This window comes from Larus michahellis, chromosome 1 (assembly GCF_964199755.1).
Source record: "Larus michahellis chromosome 1, bLarMic1.1, whole genome shotgun sequence".
Taxonomy (NCBI): domain Eukaryota; kingdom Metazoa; phylum Chordata; class Aves; order Charadriiformes; family Laridae; genus Larus; species Larus michahellis.
The window spans coordinates 131,962,186-131,978,096 of record NC_133896.1 but is presented as its reverse complement, the minus strand read 5'-3'; the positions used below and the strand labels follow the sequence as shown (position 1 = coordinate 131,978,096).

The following is a 15,911-nucleotide window of genomic DNA, read 5'->3' as shown; positions in this document are numbered from 1 at the left end:
TTTTTTTTTTGTGCCAGCTTGATTTAAAGCAGAAAGATTGTTTGCTGTTTCAAATAACACAAAGAATTTGGTCTATATTTGGTCCAAATATTCTTGTTATTCTTAACATAAAAATAGCAAGTATAACTTGTAATAATAATTTTAAAAGAACTTATAAAACTAGATATAAAATTACAATCATTCTTCATTTTTTAACCCATCCACTTATGCAAGAGTAAGCTATTTTCCTCTATAAAGCTATAGAAGGATAATATTCTTCTATAAATATTCTTCTATATTCTCTCAGATTTTACAGTGTATTTTTTAAAAAAACATACATGAGTTTACATTCTTACCAGATTAGGCAGGATTTTCCTAGTAACTCATGAAGTCTCATTAATAATATTTGTTTCTTAATATTTTAACACTGTTTAATTACTGTCTATTGGTTTAAAGCCAATGTAAGACTCTTAATGGTGCTTTTTCTGTCCGGACACCTTAACTAGCAGAAAAGTAATTAATGCTCACAATGATTTATATGTTAGTCAAGCAGATACATAAATCCCAGCAATTTGACTAGAAAATAAGAAGTCGATCTACAGTTTCTCACAGGGAAAAAGATGGGATTCAAAATTATGACTTCTGGTCTTTAGGAGGTAATAAAAACTAAAATACAATAGCTTTAGATATAATGAAAACGAGAACTGAAGGAAAGTAAGGCATATAAGATTTCTGCATATATTAGTTTAATTTATTTTGAAGGATTAGGGAAGAGCAAACAAGGAATCGGTTCAATGGTTTCCCAGATAAGAAGCATCCACGAATGTACTTAAAAGACATCGACCAAATCTAGCAACTTCAAGTCCCTATTGCGTAGCTTCCAGAAAAGATGCTTGCTAGATTTCCCAGTCTTAAGAGTTGGAAATAGCAATATTTATTACCAAATTATGAACAAATGACCACAATTTTGAGTCACCAAAACAAACCAGTATGCTGTGGGGTAGCTAGTAGGTATGGTGTATCAGCTATCAAGCTGACAATAAAGGTCACAGGAGGTTTTTTACTTTTCAGGCTTTTTATGAGGACAACGGTTAGATAATCTGTTAGCAAGTTCACCTGTCTGTTCACTATGTGAATGTTTACTATGTCTCTTGAGTATTTTATTGCCTTAAAAGTCTTCCCGCCCCCTCCCCCTTAAAACACTTTTATCCTAAATAATCATGCATTATTTTAACAAGCAGTTATTCACTGTCTGTACTAGATGGAAAAGGCCTGCGGAGTCTGATCTTAAATTTGGCCCTCCAACCTGAGATTAGAATTACATAATTTCACCAAATTGAAGGTGAGAGGTAAAGGCCTAATATCATTTTCTGTTCAATGAGATTAACAAAAGAGCATGATAATACCACCACTTGCAGTAACTACAGCATGTATCATCAAAAGCAAGCTAAAAAGCTCCACAGAGTTTCATTTCTGTTCCGTTACAAACTCTTCAGAAAAAAAGGTAATTTTCAAGATAAACATCTAGCTACACCCTGTAAAATCCCTGCCTTTAACTTCTGTATCAGAAGAACTGTGAAAAGCTATTATAACTGGCTTTCTAAACTCATACCCAAAAGTTTGGATGGTATTTTTTCACTTGTATACTGATTGGATTGCATACAGAGACACGCAGTTAAAGCAGCAGCTTGCATAATTAAGCAAAGAACAAATTTCTCATTAGGAGTCTCTCCTTAGTGAAAGCACTCAAGAAAAAGAAATAAAATCTACTGATGCAGTTACTACCTCTAGATATCTATGTGCCTTCAAAACTCCATTTTCTAGGAAGACAAGTTAATGAGTGACATGAATTTTACAATAGAAAAAGCAGTCCCATTGCAGCCTAACAACATCTGCATTATACATGTTGCCAAAATGGACTGTGCAGAATGAACATTAAAACACATACAACATGCTCAGATAATTGTGTGGTCTCCAAAGTAATATTTCCCCTTCTCTCTTCTTCCCCTACCTAGAAATTGTTTAGAAGAGGAAAAGCAAATTAAGTGATTCTAAGGTCTTACGCCAACAATGACGCTAAAATGTTCCCTAAAGTTTCCTAAATATAATTCATATATTTGATATACTGAGCAGGAGAATGATTTATCTGATCCAGCCTGAGTCTCCAACCAGACATTAAATGCTATGTTTGTACCACAGAAGAAAGTTTCAGCTACATGGCATTTAGTAAGAAACAAAGCAATAGGTAAGGACTGCTCAGTAAGGATTTGCTCAGTACCAAAATGAGTGAATGGAACTGACGTATGCTTAAGTGCTTACAGAATGATTTACCCACAAGACCCATCTTGCAATTCCTGAACCAGACACTCAGGAAAACTAGCAATGCCTCTTTAAAGTGAGTCTTGCTAGCTCTGCTGTTCCCCGCAGGGACACAACAATCTTGTCCCTCTATGGACTGTGAGGACATCCTTTCCTCTGCCATTTAACGTGAATAAAATTACTTTCTATTACATGTACTAATGTGTATTTTTGAAAGGTCAAGAAGGACATCTTGAAACCCTTATACTATGAAAAGATCTGAAGATTCTTGGACCTGTCAGGAGACAATAATATATAGTTATGGAACTGATGCTTTTTCTCTTAGTCTTAGAAAGGTAACCACTCAGAACAAGTAAAAAACAACATTCTTCAAACTAATTTTTTTTCTATGATTAAATACAAAGTGTCTGAGAGCCTTACCCTAACAATGTTCTATTTTATTCAGTAAAATTTTAGTAATTAATATTGTTTTAAAATTGTTACACTTATTGGTACAATTTTACCAATTAGTACAATCTTAAAGACTTAGTACATACACGTTCCACATGGAGCTTACTTTGCAGATACACATACAAACTCTGATGGAAACTTGTATGAAAGTAACTACTAAAAACGCATCATCCCTGAGCCTTCCTGTGATCCCGCAGCACGAAAGTAAACAGCGACACTTGTGCTCCACTTAAAGTATTATCAAATCCAGAAAAATGTTCTGTGACTGGACAAACTAATCATACAAATTGATTTTGTGGGTAACAAAACCAAAAATAATTACGCTAGGAAGAGAAGTGCTTTGATGAATAAAAACTAAAAGACTGCTAAATATGATTTTGGAAAAAAAAATTAATAGCTTTAAAGTATTATCTGAAATGATCTAAACCAAACAAACACAAACAAACACACACAATCAAACAAAAAAAAAAAAAAAACAAAATAAAAAAACCACCAAACCGCAAACCAAAATCAGAAGCAATTAATATATGGAGATACTTTTAAAAACTTCTACAAATTCAGCCAAATATTTAATGTTATAAAACTGGATCCTCAACAGAAAACTAGGTGGAATCTATTAGATGTTGTTACAACAGCCACGGGAAGAAAAACTCATTAATAGTGGCACCCTGGTGGAGGCACGGCAGATGCAACAGACCAGATGCCTCTGATTTGGAATGTCAGCACACTGAAACAAATGTGATATGTAAAAATGGATAATACAGAAATAAAGGATTTTCAAAATAAATTAAACAGAAATCTGTCTTGTCCCCATCAGGTCACCAAAAGGGCAGATTCAAAGACTTAGGAGTCAGCTACATTAAATGTATTTGTTTATTTATTTTTAACAAACACTTGTGTTCCTGTGTATATAATTTCCCTTTACTCTCATTTACCTAGTGCTCTGTAAAAGTACGATAATGTATTCTGCAAAACATTATAGACCACATTTTAAGCAAGAAATTTGTGTTTAATAATAAATGTAATTCAACAATGAAGAAGGACCATTAACATCCATGGTTGTACAAATACATCTTTAAACCCCGAAAGAGCTTTTCTTTTTTTTCCACATATCTATGAGTGCCAACATAATAATGCTTGGTGACAGCACAGTAATGGAAATATGAGATTCAGTCATCAAACCTGCCTACATTTTGCTAGAAAGTGATGCTATTCACTTTTAACAATCTTTCCACATTTGTGGACAGCAGCTGCTCAAAAGAAAAATCCAATTTTCAGGTTCCTAACTTTTATGATTTCTTTACACAAAATGAGGGTTGAGATATGGAACAAATTGTTTAAGTCAGCAACTGAAATAACTTGTATAAAATTTGCTAAAAAATAAACTGAAAAACTGAAACAGTGAAGTGTGACAAATTCTTGGTGGAACTGCAAGGTTTGAGACTGAGAATTAAAATATTCTCTAGCTTTATAATGCACAGCATGCCACAGCCTGCATCCTTGTCCCTTTAGCCATGTGTGGAGTAGTTTATATAAAAGATAGGATCTTTAAATTTTTTTCCTGACTTTATGGCAAGCATTATTAAACTGGAATATCTGAATTCTAGGACGGTGGCAAGTCTTAAACATTCAACTAATTATTTACTAGTGCTGATTATGGGGTTTTGCTCTTTAATATCAGAAGCAACTTTTCTCACACCAAATCCAGGACTGTTCATCTCCCACTGCTGAACTTCAAACATATAAATGAGAGTTAAGGTTGCTGTTCTGCAGCACTATATATGATCATGGCTCAGTCTGCATGCCTCTCTAAAAAAGCTCTGGGTTTGCTTTGTAACCATTTTACATTCTTAAGTTGAATGATGTCTCAGAAAACAATGAAGTTAAAATGCCATAAAAAAAAAAAAAGATTATTGAGATTATTGGATAAAGTAGGTCCCACAATTCCTTTTTAGTGTGTAATGAAAATCCTCTGTAGTGGTAATGACTACCATGTCTTCACAATTTTTCTGTGTATTTACATGCTACCAGTCGAATATAGTTTGCTATCTATTTTATACTTTCTTTTTTTGTTTTTTAACTAGATAAGAAAGCTAACAGTGAGTGATCCAAAACATGATGTTTGGTCAAAAAGAAGATTTAGCGCAGATATTCCATATTAAGAGCAAACTGGAAGTGCCATTTTTTCATAAACAACCCATGGCTGAAGACTGAAACTTCCCAGCTCTTTGGGATAGTTTGGCCCACCCGCAACGTTGGTTAATGAAACGGACCACAGTAGACCACAACTGAACGATTAATATGGGAATGTAAGAGAGAAGGAAGATATAATTTTCTTCTTATGAACCTATTCACTCTCCAACCTCACCATGATATTCTTAGAAAAGCATAATTCCATTAAACAATTTTTGAGGAAATGATTTACTCATCTTTTGAAAAACTGTAGACTCTCAACCTTAAATTTAAACAAAAAATGAAGCAATTACTTCCTGAGCAAAATGAATAGCCATGATAACTTTCAACTAAAACAACTGAGTTTCTTAAAGCTGGTTGGTTCTCTAAATATAATGTGTTACATACACACCTAGAAAGAGAAAAAGCTTTAGGAGAAAGCTCGCTAACAATTTCAGATTGCAGATATGCAACACCTACAATTCATCTGCATAATAAAATTGGCTTTGTTAAGTTATTCCTCCCAAGCACAATTTGAATTTGTTTTCTTGTCACTAAGCAGGAAGGGAATATAACAGAAAATGAACATTTACATACTTTCTACATTTAAACATAAAATTATGAAATAATGAAAGTAATACAATGCACTGGAGTGGTTTTTTTTTAAACAACTTTTGTTTTGGCTCTCTCTCCAAAGCATGTCTAATTTTAGGAAAATAATAAATTTAGAGTTACTGTTTAGCAGTGTTGCTAGCTGATTAGTATGTGCTAGTGAAATCAGAACATTAACAAACTGGACACTATGGTTTGATTTTGCCTGAGTGATTTATGTAGCTTAAGTTTTCCTAAGCATGTATTTTTATGCCCGCTTAGGGTCCACTCAAGAACTGCCTAAGTAGCTCTCACCACTGTCTTAGTGAATATATTAACTCCGTCAGTGACGCTGTGGGAAAGCCATCAGTGACAGCGTATCAGGTGTCTCACCAGACGCGTGAAAAAGCATCATACAACTTTTTGTATGCTTTTTGTGACTGACGCTCAAGAAATTATGTTGGTGGCATTGTAAATGTCTGAGGACTCTTCCTTTACAACCTATGAATTCTGGCTGATGCTAGGAAGTTATGACAGCAAAAACCGCAACATGCTGTTGATGTACACTAATCAAACCAAGCAAACAAAATGGGAAGTACTTAATTTGAATCTCCATGCTTGGCCCAGCAACGTAAGGTGATGGTGATGGCTGGAGCTGGGATAACTCTCACCTTCTCTCTTCCTCCCCCGCTCCCAATTTGTTATAGAAAAGAAAAGCGGGAACAGGTATTGCAAGATCTTTAAGGAAAGGTGACTGAACTGTAGAAGAGAAAAAAAGCTTAAAAATCTGAGTTCACAAAGAAATCAACTATACTGCTCCAGAACTGGAAGAGGCAGATACCCTTCTATTCATCCACAAATGGGGCAGTCGGCAAGGAAAAGTACATGCAGCATGGGTCAGAGTCACAAGTAAGGTACAAGAATGAGACTTCTTGAGAGGCTTAAAGTCAGCCAAGGCCCACTGAGATGTTTTTTACCATCCTCATAGACCACCAAATTGTGTACCAACACTAGGAAAAAGGTAGCATAGGCATAGGTTGCAAGACAAAGGTAATATGATTTGAAGCAGGTCCAGCAAGGTGGGATGTGCCCTACGCTTAGAAATAAAAAGGTGGAAGCAGGGATCTCCAATTAATGCACGTTAGAGGCAGCTACCCAGATGTGACATTAAATAAGACTAAATTTGGATACTTGGTATGAACTAATAATGCTATAGACATTTCACACTCATTTAAAACTTTCATACCATCACTTGTTGTCAATGACAAAAAAGAGAGAGGAAAAAAAAATCTGTCACAAGGAAATCAGATTATACCAACTCAAGATGAAGGAAGTAACCAAAGGAGCTCAATGAGACAAGAGAACTAAACTTGGACATTCTGAACCCACTCCTTTTCAGAAGAAAAATTATATATAAAGAGGGACAAAGATTTCCAAAATCTTTGAAAAGTTTGTCCGTGGGTTTAGTGGCATTTGCAATGGCATGTTTTTGCTGAGCTAACCTGTAACTCACTACCTCCCCTTTGTGCTGTTATCCCAGAAAAGACGTGTTTAAGATACAGAAAGGATGCAAGTTGTCCACATAGTCCAAGGAAACTGCAATATCACAAGGAGTTGCAAGAATGCTATACTAAAAATAAGCATCTGAAAAATGAATGTGACTTGTTCATAACAGCTACTATGACACCTTACACTACAATACACGGAGTGAGGAAGGACTGTGGCAAAAGTGGTTGAATTAGCAACTTTTCATGGATAATTGGTAAACAAAAATGCAGAGGCTTCAGGAATGCTAAGTAGTTTGGGGAGCTTAGCTACTATGTGCTAAACAAGATCCCCAGGTAAGACTATTTTTTTGACAGGCTGTCTAATTTTTACAATAATGCATAGTAACATGTTCAAAACTGATGAACACTGGCAACTATCTCGGACACCATCTATGGGAAAACAAGCACCGAACAGAGGGACACCACATAGGAAGCATACTGTCTGTGCTGTTTTGCACATATGGAGCCTATCCAGGCAGAGGTTCAAACCATCAGCAGCTTGCTCATTCTAACTGAGATGTCTTGATTGACTGCACTGGAGTCCGTCCAGTGGACAGGCTGGAAAGAAGATGGAGAGAAGACTAGGAAAAAATTACAGCTTAACATGGTTTGGGAATGAATCATTCTCAGATAAAAGGAATTCACTGTATTATAGCCATTGCCAGAAAAAAAAAAGGAATAAAGCTAAAGACGTATCTGTAGCAACTGCAACAACATTTAAAGACTGGGGTGCTTGGCTAAAATGAGATCCATTCAACTAGAAGAACATGGTTGATAAATCACATGTAAGAACTCAACTGAAAGAGGATTACCACTCTAAGAGTAAATCTGGGTATACACGAACTGCATAGGAAATTACAGCCTTTTGCCCCCATACAATGTGGCTGTTCAATACTACTTTGTTTGCAATAAAGTACGAGCATCTAAAGAATCAAGCAGAACTATTCCAAGGTATCTTATGTCCTCTCAGGCAATCATGCTAAATAACTTAATGGATGGGAACTAGTGTTAGGAGCTACAGAGCTTCCCCAGTTTCTATATTAGTCAGCAGAACCAAAGCCTCTCAGCACATAGTTGCCATTTGTAGAATGTGAATTTGCAAAATTTACTATTTTATTTCTCCTATATAACTAATGTTTTCAGATTAAGGATTTTTCCACTGCACTTACAAATGTGTATTACCAAAAAAAACTGAGGACAGCTGTTCTGTTTCTCAAAGCTCCAGCTTTAGCTTTTTCTTTAGTGTTTTTTCAGATGATGGTGGTAATGAACTTTTATCTGAGACTGATCCAGTGAAAAATGCACTCTCAATGCACTTCAAAAGCAAAGTTATAGGTTCTTTACCTTGCCACATTTTATACAGAAGATATGTTTACTTTGCATAAAACAGTATTGAATAGACATGTTATATTATGAATATAAGCAAAATAAGCAGGTATTTTTAGCTTTCCTTATTTAAAATTTAAGAAAAATAACTAACACATTTTCATGGAGAACGAAAGCTAACAGCTTGACTAAAGATGCTCCCCGAATTATCCAATTTTATAGGGAAGAGATTAGCCTGAATCAATTTTATGCTCTGAAAAAAAACACAGAATGACTTCCTCAGTTTCTGCTAGAGCCTCTGGAAATCTTTGATTACTTTTACTGGAAGTTTTCTCTAGTAATAGCAAGTGAATAACAATTTAGAAGAATAAAACGCATTGCCACAGCATCACTTGCCAGATAAGTTTTTCTTTAGTGACTTACAACACTAGATATTTTTCTCAAGAATAAAGTAAAATGAATAAAGAAGATTTCACCTGGTTTGTTTCAACTTACTTTTGAAACAGAAAACAAAAGCTGTTATATCAATTGTTTCTTACAGTGAATTTAATATTATTTAGATCGGGGGTGGGGGGAGGCATTTCATGTTTACCATGTCTGATAAGATATGTTGGAATAACTCTGGAGTATCTTTAGCCCAAATCTAGTAACTTGGACCCTTATCTTTATTCATATCTCATTGTCATTCTGAAAGATGAGAACCATACAAAGTAACAAGCCTGGTTTTGGTACCTAAACCTTTCTGGTGTATTCAGAAGGGTTTTACTCCTACAGCTATACTTCTGCCTTTCATTTTTGTTGTGTTGGTTTCTTTGTTTTACTTCTAGCTTTTATTCCTCCATATTTCAGTAGCTATTTACTTAAGGCCAACAATAACACACAAGGTAGAAACTTGAAAAGATCTGATGTTGTTCATATTTCATTAACAGTGAAGGAAGGAAATGTATATAATGTGGATATTGTTGCAAGTCCAGGAAAAATATTTCATTTAAAGGACTGTGGAGATTATGAACATAAAACAGTGTTGTACTGTAAAAATGGATTATTAAAAGTTTAGACTAGGCTAGACTTACCTTTTTAACTAATTTCAAAGGGGAAATCTCAAGTTCTCAATTGCCAGCAGGAGTTAGTAAATTAAAAATACCATCCTGTCTCGATAGCGTCACAGAGACACCAGTCTTTTGAAAATACCATATTTAACACTCAGAATGTATAATTTGCCCTTCACAATGTAAGAAGCTATGAGGTAGGCTGAGAAACAGATGTTAAGTGCTGCGCACTTGAGTACCAATACATGTAGCTAAAGTAGGAGCTGTAGCTGTGTTAGGTCCCCCAGTTATTTTGCAGTGTGACAAGCAGGTGGAGAGTAAATGCCTCAGAAGGGAGCTCAGCCATGCGTAGGCTGTGTGGAAAGAAGCCTAGCCACTGCATGACTAGCAGAAATACACAAGCACTCCTTGTCTTGTTGCAGGTGATGGGCGCCCTGGTGACAAGGCCAGGTCCTTGCTTTCTATTTCGTATCCTGGGACTCCTCAACTCTTTTCTGAGCAATGGCGACAATTCAACAGAAAAGGCACAGACTAACACCAATCTAACAGCCTGGTGTAAGGGACATTTCTGAGAAGTGGGAGATAAGAAAGGCACTGAAAGCAGGTGACTCACTGCCTGGATGCATGCCTTATCCACTAGAAAATGTACAAAGGAAAAGAAAAAGGCAGCGGCTCTTCCTCCTTTAGATATGCTGATGGAGAACATCTGACAGATTAAAGCACATATTGGGAGACAGGTGAAGGAGGGCTTGCTCTGGGGATGGCTACTGGATCTTATGTTTTTGCAGACCAGGTTGGAAGAGCTTCTATTCACAGGCAAAAGCCAAACCAAAGGAGCACAGCAAATGGCACTGTTGTAGAGCTGAACACCAGCAGAGCTGGGCAGGGGTGTCGAGGCTGTGAGACAGGTGCCTACCATAGGTAATTATGCCTCATTTTAGACTTTTCTGTCATTTTATTGTGCCACCCCTTGGTCAATACAGCTTGCTGCAGAGGGTAAATTTGCTCATACTAAGGGCCACCAAATACAGCTTTCTGATAATACGGTAATTACTAATTATGGAAACAATAGTGTTAAAAAGATACACTGGCTGGAAATTGAAGACAGCAAAGTCCAAACAGAAAAGAGGTAAATTCTTAGTAGTGATTCCATTTAAAAATCAAAGCAGATGACTAAAGAATGTAAGAGATCCTTAATTAATAGAATTGTGTAAATCAAGATCACATGATCTATTTTTTTTTAATAGATAGTCAGACAAAATTTTGAAGAGCAGGAAGAGGAATCCCTATGTAAAATCCCATGGATTATGGTTTTATAGAACATATATGGTCATACAAGTCCTTTCTGACCTTGAAATCTATGAGAAATTAAACACACATTTTGAATCGAATTTCAACTCATCTGTAACGCCAAATTATCTGAGATAAATTTTCAACACCTGTTTCCTCAAATCAGTATCAGTCCTACTTGGTTCCCCTTCCCTCACACAGATATAATGTAATTTAAATACACGTAATCAATTTCTGACTGAGAGCAGTGTTTAAGCATAAAGTTAAGCATAAAACTGGAGCCATTTCTTGTTCAGACAAGGGGAACTCTTACTATGAACAGTTAACGTATTTCATGTGTAACCATTGCTTGAGGCAGAAGGTGCAGACATTGATTAGTAGCTTGCAGAGGAGCCACACAATTCTACTGTAGTGGAAGGAAAATTAGCATTTTTCTTTTTCAGAAAATACAGTTTTATTATCTGAATGACAGTTTCAGAAATATAACTGATATAAACAGAAAAGAAAGAATCACTGTTAAAGTCAAATGACACTACTGTAATAAAAGCAGGAACTAATACTTTGCTTTGAATATGTATTTATGTATACACACACACGGCTATATATAAGTATATATAGATACAGATACCAATTTTGCAGTGGACCTTTGTAATAACAAAGACGGAACGCAAGGAAAACAAATTTCAAAATTAATGGCCTTCCTCTGATTTCTGTTCTGTGACTGAAGACTAACTGAGGCCTGAGGGGCAATGAGCTTGAGCATCAGAGTCTGGTCGAAGCAATGGAAGAGGAGGATTTCTTGTGATATTATTACAACACACTTATGGACATAATAAATGTTCCTGGCAAAATGAAAATAATCTCAAAATAAACTTCACCATTACAATTCAAAATGAAAATACCATTATCTATATTATCTTTGTAAAGTAGTTTTGAAATACTGACATTTTTCCACATACAAGATATTTTGTGCATTGCACAATATTGTTTTGTTACTGTAATTCCCTTGATTTAGAGAAACAGAACTTGGTTTTCAGACAGTCAAGTTTTTCTTAGGACAAAGAATGAAAATGAGTGTAAAATTGTCTCTTCCAGTATATTTTTAATTATACTTAGTTCCTGTTATGTTTTGTCAAATATGAACATTTTATAGACTAATACTTCCACAGTTCCAAAAAGAAGTAAGCTTGTCTCTAGGTTTTAGCTAGATTGTTCTCATACACTTGCTCTCCCTTCCACTACAAAAGATAAACCTTAACTATATTACAAACCGTGTCATACTTGCTCTCCATTAAATATTCTGACCATATTCAGAAATTCACTACATGCAGCTGCATAACAGTGTCAGTTATGGCTGAAAAATAACTCTGAAGATTGGATGAATGCATATCATTCGTTTTTATAGTGCTGTTTTTCAACATGAGAAATAATTTTTTTTTTTTTTTAATTCACAGACCTCAGTTCCTAAACCTATGGGCTAATGGCACTAGCTGCTAACAACTCACTAGAAAAAATTTTCATCTTTATCAGTTAATCTAACTTGATTTTCAGATTTTCACTGATCGTTAACTTTTTCCATGCCAATAAGGTATTTCGACGTCTTACTAGCATTGACACCCAATTTGACAGGAAGCACAATAGAGATACATAAAAAATTCTGGAACAATCATTTTCAAGTTTAACATATCTGAAAATTTGGCCTTATCTGATTTGTGATATTTTCACTTTTTACTCACTAAACTAGTAATGTACAAGAAAACGTCACACCATATAGAGGATAAGCTAAGGATTGATGCAGTGGGTTCTCCAGGGCTGGAGAACCCAAATTAACTAGGAGACTGTTAAAATGCATCTGGACCCTGTCTCCCACTCTTCCCCCTCCCTCTTAGCAAAACAAAGTCAGTTCAACTGAAAGGCCATATTGGGAGGTGGAAACAAGAGCCTCCAAATGTGTTACATTTTTAAAAATTAATGATTTGTATCTCCCTATGGAAATGAGAGTATTGCTAGATTGTGACAAGCAGTTCTTCAAGAGCTAAATCCTGGAAGGACTCCAGACTGAGGTCACCCACTTTTTGCAAATACCAGCCTGCAAAACTGGGAAGTATTTCACAGTCTATGCTGCTGAAAAATGTATCTATCTTGGCAATTTTCTCTTATTTGACTTTCTGACCTTAATCCTTCTCTCCTCTTGAAAATTATCACATACACATATGCAGATACACTTCCTTCCAGTGGCTTTTTCCACCAGACAAAAAATGTAAGATTTATTTTTCTTGAGAGCTACATTTGAAGGCAAACCATTTTTTTGTCAGCTATTAATTATTAACAAAAGAAAAATGAGTTTGGGAAGCTACTATTTCTGTTGCTTCCACTATATCCCTCCAGAGTACCCTTCTAAATACCTTCACTCCGAGCATTAGAAAATGCAAAGATGTAAATTGTAGCCATTGTCCAAGGGATTTGAAGAACTCTCTAGAAACATGGGCTGAGGATCATAAAACCAGGGATAAACAACTGCGCTAAGAAATAAAAGAGAAATATTACACATAAAACAGAACAGATGCCATTATCTTTTAGTCCTGATGAACCAGCTAAAAGCAACATCAGTTTATTTATCCATGACAGCATAATATATTCTGTTTAAAAACAAAACAAAACTCTGAAGCACTGACAAGTTTAGGAGCTATGCCTCAGCATGTCCTAATACTCTGTATCAGCTGCTGTCTCAGAAAGGCTCGTAAGGGCTATGGAAGAACCACTGGCTGATCATTTCTAGCTGGTGTAGTGGTGGCACTGATGCCACTATGCCAGCTTACTCCCATGACCCTCCCTTTGCTCCGAGTTTGTGCCTTATGCCAGAAAGTTCAGAGGACAAAAGCAACAGGGACGAGCTGGCAAAGGAAATGCAAAATGGCTGGGCTGCTTTACTGAAGATGGGTACATGAGGAATGGAGGACGACAGTCGTTGCTGCACAGGTACCTAAAGTTACACATCTGTCATTTTGATTTGTGTAAGGCTGAGAGAGAACGCCAAACAAGTACAACACAGGGTAGGATATTATTAAGACTATGGAAATAGAGAAGATGTGCAATCAGATTGCTTTATTTTCTCGAACAGATTCCTGACAGAGGAATAACTGCTGTGATTTCATTTTTTCTTAGTCTGTATTCCAGGCATAGATTACTGTGTAAATGAGGTTGTTTTAACTTCTTTGAGTATGGCCCCTGTATTTCTTCAAATCAAAACAAAAACTCCAAACCAAACATTGTTGTGAAAAAACTGCAAAGACCTTAATCGGTTTGTAAAATTTTAGCTTCCTTTCAAACTTTAATTACTCACTGATGCAGATGTGCAGGCATTAAGAGGTAACAAGTAATTATAACTGATTCAGCATGTATGCCAAGGTAGTCCTCTTAAGGCTTGGTGGTTTATTGTTTTCTAATGTCACTGTAGATCAAACTGTCTTCCACAGCATGAGAGACATTGCATATGGAAATCAGACTATATGAGTTACTCTCTTGGTGGACTGTTCCCTACCATAAACAACTAAAGTCACTTAAGAGATACATTAACGGAGATTTCTATACATGCACACAACTGCACAGAATTTCTGCCTGAGGGCATGCTTATTGAATTATCTCCAAATTGAAGCTTTATCCACAGATTAACAATCACTCAAACCTTAAATAGCCACAAAGCATGATCATACTCATACTGAACAAAAAAAAAAATAAAATCAGCAATTGCCACAACAGCATTGACCCAAGAGCCTACTGTAAGGTGCCCAGACCTCAGCATACCACTGCAATCTGGACATACATTCCCTAGAAGAGGGAACAGTAGTTCCTGTCCAGCTGCACCCACACTGCGTCCTTCCTACACAACTGCTCAACTGCAGCTGTACCGTATCCACCAGCTCACCTGCTTGAGAAAGGCAAATGCTTCAGGTTGAGCACAAGCACAAGTGCATGAAGGCAAGTGTATGAAGGATGGGAAAACGAGAATGAGAGTGAACGGCAGGATAGGGGCATGAGAGGAAGGGCATGGAGGTATAGGAAAAGCAGTGATATGCAAGAGAGCAGCTAACTGATATTTGAGCTGTGCACTTCAAAAAGGCAGTCAATCCTCAATTACCTACGCACGATTTAACCTCAATTCTGGATTAAATACAACATGGGGCAGAGGCACTACAGCTGATTCAGTAAAGAGCTAGCTTAGGTCAGGTAGACTTAACTAATGCACGCAGAGCGCTGCGTGAACACAGTTGTGTAATTTCTGGGGCCAGCTCAGCAGTACGGCATCTTTCAAGAACAGCCTGAGTTAATGAGACCTGATGAGTCTCAACTGACTGAATGCAGAACCACTTACCTGTTCCTGCATCTGCTCCCCAGCTTTATCTCATTTAAAACAGCTGCAATGAGCCTATCTGTAATCAAGGCACCTCCACAATATTGTAGTGCTACTACCATGTTTGTATGTACGTGCGCGCACAAGAGAGAAAGAGGTCAGAGTAAAGTCTTCATAGTTACATATTCCATACATTTTTTTTTAAAAAGACATAGCAATTGTGCATCAACTTCATGAAGCAGCCTGAGGATGCCTGTACTGTCTATAATTTTATCTTGCATGTATTTCCTACTATTCCTATTGGAAGCATATTTTCAAATATTTGTTCACTGTTTCAACATCCAAGTCACTGCTTAGTGAGGCTATTGCCTATAACTTGCTGTCACCAATCCTTCTAGCTACCTGATGATTTTTTTTGTTGTTGTTGTTCACTACATCTTCTACCATGAAAAAAAAAAAGTATATAATAGGTATCTGAAATGTATATATGTATATGTATACACACATGCTTACCCACAGATATACATATATATATATAGGTAATATGAAACAGTAGACAATATTCAGATATGGAATACGACCCGTCACAGAGACCCTAAATAGCTCTTTGTACAATTAACCATTGTGTTTGTTATTCCCCTTTTGGCAACAAGAGTTTCAAACCTATTGCTCATTTCTCTTCTGCAACATTATACAAGATGGAGACCATTTTTGCAGATGCTCTAAAGTTTGTAATCTTATACTGTCACAACATTTTTCCCAAATAGAATAAAACAGTCACTGAAACTTTTGAGTGATACTCTGAGAAAAGTTTGTTCTACCGCTAATCCTTAAAAT

At 36.3% G+C, this 15,911-nt stretch overlaps 1 protein-coding gene across 8 annotated transcripts in view; it reads right to left on the bottom strand.

The window, feature by feature from the left end:
* The window catches only part of DMD (dystrophin), a 1,292,219-nt gene that overhangs the window by 319,353 nt on the left and 956,955 nt on the right, over positions 1–15,911 (bottom strand). The window lies entirely within an intron of this gene.